General features: G+C 34.3%; 1 protein-coding gene across 2 annotated transcripts in view; it reads left to right on the forward strand.

Annotated features, from left to right (window-relative positions):
• PRR16 (proline rich 16) overlaps positions 1-5,806 on the forward strand; it is a 447,233-nt gene extending 441,427 nt beyond the window's left edge. For both annotated transcript variants that reach the window (XM_040344076.1, XM_040344085.1), the window contains one exon: positions 3,851-5,806. The gene's annotated coding sequence lies outside the window, so the exon portion shown is untranslated. The remainder of the gene's footprint in view (positions 1-3,850) is intronic.
• The last annotated feature ends 499 nt before the right edge of the window (positions 5,807-6,305 follow it).

Below are 6,305 nucleotides of genomic sequence, written 5' to 3' on the forward strand. Positions count from 1 at the left end.
ATTGTTCATACCAACCTATTAAAACAGTCTGTACACCTGGAAGTTGTTATAGGTACATTTTTATATGGTCCTGTTTTAAAGGTACATCCTGCCATCTTGCTTTTTTTTGTTTAATTATTTACAAATATTGCTATTTTTGTGACTTTAAGTTACAATTCCCAGCTTTTGACCTTTTCCACATACCCTCCTGCATCAGAAATTGAAAGCCTCCTTTGTTACATTTGGTTCTTGAAATGCATATTTTTCTTTAGTGGCTTCTGGTTCCAGGACAGCAATGTCATCCACATCCTCGTCAGAGATACTTTTTAAACAGTTAGCTCACAGTGTCATAGTTTTGGTTTCTGATCTTACCCACCCACATGGAATTTGTGGTGTTCTAAGCCATTATACCAACCAAAGCATTACCATCATATAAAAATTTAGCAAGGAGATAGATATATAACTGTAATGCCAGATACTTGGTCTCATAATTCAATCCTTGCAATATAAGATACCATTGAGTGCCTAACTCTCAGGCATTTACCTATACAGGCCCTTTAAAGTGTGCATGCTTCAAACATCCAACCAAGTTAGGAAGGTTCCTTTTTTTTTTATTTCTTTATCACTCGATTGGATGTTTTATGCAAACACAAGTTTGTTAAGTTCCCATTTAAGAAATCAACATATAGGAAAATTGTCCTTCACCTCAACGACAAACAAAACAACCAGCATTGAGTTGTCCTACTTTATGTTTTATTTTGTGTCATACTGCATATTACAATAAGATTATGATTAAACAAACATAATTGTCTGCATCTGTGCATTAAAAAAAAACAATGCATTTTGCAAGTTACATACAAAATAACAGCTCTAAATACATTGATTTTCAAACTATTACAAAGCACAAATGATCTATTGAAAAAGTTTGTAAATATATTATATGGTATATTTCTGCATACAAAGGTCCTGGAGGTTCTGTTCTGCTCTTGTAAATGACTCACACACATCTGGCTGTGTCAAATGACCCGTTTGTTGAATACAAATAGATTCTATAAGAAAGAATTAATGTATAAATTGGAGTCAGTGTGAACCAAGGGATAAAATGTTTCTTATTTGTCCCTGGAGATCTAATTTCTCTTCAAGCATAATGTTAGTTATACAATAATGGTGTGCACTGTGACAAAAAGATTGCAAATGTACATTTTTATTTTGACTTTTACAGCTTTGACAGCTGCACATGGCAGGTAATAAAAATGTAAAAATCCAAAGATATTTCTTATCATACTGTTTCTACTACTAACGCATTTGCTCCAGTCTCTACAGAAACTGTGCTTAGAAATAAGAGACTTGCTTGGGTACTAATATACTTAGACCCCTTTCACACTGGGTCACTTTGCAGGTCCTATAATGCTAAAAATAGCGCCTGCAAAGCGACCTGAAACAGCCGCTGCTATCTCTCCAGTGTGAAAGCCCCAAAGGCTTTCACACTGGAGCAGTGCGCTAGCAGGATGGTAAAAAAAGTCCTGCTAGCAGCATCTTTGGAGCAGTGAAGGAGTGGTGTGCATACTGCTCCTCCACCGCTCCTGCCCATTAAAATCAATGAGCACCACGGCTATACCGCCAGCAAAACGCCTCAGTGGTTTTAACTCTTTCTCGGCCACTAGCGGGGGGGTTAAAAGTTCCCCGCTAGCGGCTGAATAGCGCTGCAAAATTGGTGGTAAAGCACCACTAAAAATAGCAGCGCTTCACCGCTGATGGCACCCCCGCCCCAGTATGAAAGGGGCCTTAGGGCAATCCAGAGCTTCTTAATTATTATGGGACCCAAAATATAGCCACAAACAGTGGCTAAGGTTTCTTCTTATTTTCTTTTTCATTTTTTTCTCTCCATTTTCTTTCCTGCTTGCCATCTTCCCTCTCTTGGGTCTCTATAAATTCTTGCTTCACTGCCTTAAAATATGAGCCATTACTGTTCTGGCCTTTTACTGACAGCAGTCACAGGACACAGAAACGTGGTAGTCAAAGAATAGTTAAAAGTACTCTGCAACTCCCTTGATTCCACGATACCTCATATTGCATATCTGGAATATATAGGAATATATTTAAATATAACTAAGACATCGATTTTGGTGAGAGCTCAGTCTAAAACCAACATAATTTGCACTACAAAATGGTCTTAGGCAGTAAAAATGTTCATATGTTTTAAATATGGGGACATTACAAAATCTTATTTATTACCATTGATTAAAACATAAATGAATACAATTAAATTCAAAAGCAAATTGCATGGTTACCCTTAGGCAATCTGTGCACAAAATGCAACAACTTGTTGCTAATTAGTGGGCATTAATCTATAAATATGCATTGTAAAATACAAGTAAAAATAGATAAACTCTAATTCTTTTTAAATTATACATTTTCAAATTGATTAAATAAACTACTAAACATAATTATAATGAACAGTGATGGAAAAATCTGTTACTATTGGAGGCGTGAGAAGTTACAAAATAAAAATGATGTACACAGTTTATCAAAGACTGAAGCATGTTTGACTACAGGATACTTCTTGGGTAATGGTAGCAATTACAGGGCACTCTGTAGAAGACCCAGGGCACTGCCATGCTTGCAAGACTGTGGCAACATTATCATTGATATGCTTATCTGTTACACTTACAGCAGTGGACTTAACGTACAATAGGTCAAGAATGTTAACACACGTGAATAATAGTTAAGATTTAACCACTTAAGGACCGTACCAATATGCTGCCTAAAGACCCAAGGTGTTTTTACAGTTCGGGACTGCGTCGCTTTAACAGACAATTGCGCGGTCGTGCGACGTGGCTCCCAAACAAAATTGGCGTCCTTTTTTCCCCACAAATAGAGCTTTCTTTTGGTGGTATTTGATCACATCTGCGGTTTCTAGTTTTCTGTCATTTTCACAATAAAGAATGCAATTTAAATGCATTTTTTGCTGTGAAAATGACAATGGTCCCAAAAATGTGTCAAAATTGTCCGAAGTGTCCGCCATAATGTCGCAGTCATGAAAAAAATCGCTGATCGCCGCCATTACTAGTAAAAAAAATAAAAAAAATAAAAATGCAAAAAAACTATCCCCTATTTTGTAAACGCTATAAATTTCGCGCAAACCAACCGATAAACGATTATTGCGATTTTTTTTACCAAAAATAGGTAGAAGAATACGTATCGGCCTAAACTGAGGAAAAAAAATGTATATATGTTTTTGGGGGATATTTATTACAGCAAAAAGTAAAAAATATTGCATTTTCTTCAAAATTGTCGCTCTATTTTTGTTTATAGCGCAAAAAATAAAAACCGCAGAGGTGATCAAAGACCACCAAAAGAAAGCGGGTAAAAAAGGACGCCAATTTTGTTTGGGAGCCACGTCGCACGACCGCGCAATTGTCTGTTAAAGCGACGCAGTCCCGAACTGTAAAAACCCCTTGGGTCTTTAGCCAGCATATTGGTCCGAGGCTTAAGTGGTTAATGAAATATATTCATAATTGCAATATTTTACAGCTATTAATGGAGATTTCACATAACCCCATAAGGCAACAAAATGCACATGCCCCAGCCTAGTACTAGTACTTTTGGAAAGGATGGCAGTCCATAAAACTGATTATACTGTGCAATTTTTGTAGATAATCCAATAGGAAACATATTCAGCAGCCTTGCTGCCATAATCTGATCTGTATTTATGATAACTAAGCCCAAAAAAAACAAACATAGAAATAATGACAATAGAGACTTGTTACAGAAACATCAAACAATTCTGGGTACTGTGTATTCCTATCAAATTTAGAACATTTATTTTTGTATGGCTTGTATTAATGTGCATATTTTTTCTCATTTGTAGATCCCTGAGGCGGGCAAGACCATCTACAGTCGGCAGCTACTTGCAGGTTTCTTAGATTTACATGCCTTAATGCTACTCCATATGGTGAACCATTGGATCAAGAAGGAATAAAAGAGAAGGGTTTCGTGGGTTACTGAAGCACAGCACAATGAGTGAAGATTGTCTCAAAAATGTGTTTGTTTATAAGAACTTGGCCTTGAATAACTCACAGCCTACAGCATCGTTTGCGGCCAAGGTTTTCCATTTGGAAAGCAATGTAAAGCTAAGTAAATCAGCAGCTGCACAATTTCCCACCAAATTATGTCAATATAGAAAGACAACACAATCTAACAATCTTGAAAATATCTAGCATCACTGAGCCCCATTGTTTACTGAAAGCCACAGACAATATTATTGATAGGTTTTAAATATGTCTGAATGCTTTTCATTCTAGTTGAGGAAATATCTCTAATTTAAGCCATAGATGACAAAGAAGATGACATTGAGAAAATGTTTTAAATCTTTCTCAGAGTAAATGAACAGCTGTATTGCAACAGTTGTGAATTGAAGTCAATGCATGTCAAATATCTGCACTGTCACTTCCATTCAGGGTAATGATATATGCCATAATTTGCACAGATGGACAGAAGATTAAAAAAAATCACAGTGCATTCTTCAGGGGCTTGCAAGACGAAATGGGTAAAGTTTTCCTTACATGGACGCCTCACCTGCCCAACCCCAAAGATTAATTTAGTTTTTATATAAAATCTGTAAATCCATAGTAGAAGATGATTTACTATGAAAATTATGTTTGTGCTGCCTCAGCAAAACCAACCAGGCTAAATGCTTCTGTTTTTTTGAGGCAGTGTGAAATTTCCACTTTAATTGATATTGTTCTTTACAATTTAACTCCCATTATATATACATGCCAAGAATTAAAAAAAATACTTGATCACAAAAATACCAGCTAATTGTAGATTTGTCTTCATTGAGAACCCAAGATCTTGTTCCATTAATGTTTTTGTTTGGTTACACAAGGAATATTTACAAAATATAGTTTTTTTGGTCACACTTTTTTTACACTTATATAATCTATATAGCCTATTGTTTTATGTTATATCTTATGTTATAAATATAGGAACAGCTTTTATTTTATTTTTGGAATATTAATAGAAAGGCTTAAAAAAAGAACGTTGATATGTTGGGCCACTGCAACCTTCAGGCTAAAAGCTTTAATATAAATACTATGTACCATATTGTAAAAAAAATATATATACTGGAACATTATATAGTATATTTCTACTTGCATACCTGTACAAATAAAAAGAAAAGAAAAATATTTTTCACTGTAAAGATGCAGCAAAATTTTATTTTGATATTAAGAACATGGTGGATAATCGAAAAATACATGTATGGCTGTCTGATGCCTGTAAAAGAAAAGAAAACAAAAAGGCATATTGATTAAAAAAAAAGAAGTTACAGTCAAAATCTATGTAGAGGCCTCTACGTGACTTTTTCATGAAAATTTGCTTTATTTTTAAACAAATATAGTCTTGTACTAGTTATGTTAATTTTTAGGTTATGTTTTAAAGTCAAACATAATCAGAAATGTTAACTGAGCCAATTTTGATCCAACGATGAAACTTCCTATTTATTCTCCAAAGTACAAAAAGTGTGATATAATCTTTATGCACTGCACAGAAGATATAATGGTTTGTAAATTTAAAACTCCTATATTGCAAGTTTACAAAATTTCATAATGATTTACATGATACTTAAGCATTGAAAGTTGAATATGCTTAACATCGCTCGATATAATCTGTTTTTTGATTATATGTTTCCCATCACTACAATATACTTAAATAGATTTTCTTGAAGCCTAACAATTAATGGAAAATTATGAAGTATGGTATATTACTTAGTAGCCTAAAAATAAGGATGAAAAAATATTGTATAACTAGAATATGTATCGAAATATCATTTCATACATGTGTAATTTTAATATTATTTTTGAATAAAACAAAATTTTTAATTTTTAATAAAATGTGTTATTTTCAAACTAAATGAAATGTTGTTTTTTTGCTTCTTTGTATTTAACATTTATGTAAACATGTTAAAAAAAATAAGAAATATAAAATCTTACCACAAATAATAATTGCTGTGAAAAACATGTAGGTCTGTTCCTATAAATCTGCACTTGACCTGCACCCACACACAGCCCACTTTCTATTCATGCTTAGCCATAACTTGACCGAACCCCTTAATAATCACAGCCAACCCCTTCTTATATTACTTGGAAAACATCAGAGGGTAAATAGGTGAAGTAAACTTGCAGCAGCATTAAAGAAAAGTATTGACGTAGTACATTTACAAGTTTAGGAGCTAGAACCCCGCCTCCCCCCAACCCTTGCCTGAATTTGGCCAGGAGCAGAAACAGACTGATGAGGTCTTCCCTTTGCTCTTTTCTAATAGCAGC

This window comes from Rana temporaria, chromosome 1 (assembly GCF_905171775.1).
Source record: "Rana temporaria chromosome 1, aRanTem1.1, whole genome shotgun sequence".
NCBI classification, from domain to species: domain Eukaryota; kingdom Metazoa; phylum Chordata; class Amphibia; order Anura; family Ranidae; genus Rana; species Rana temporaria.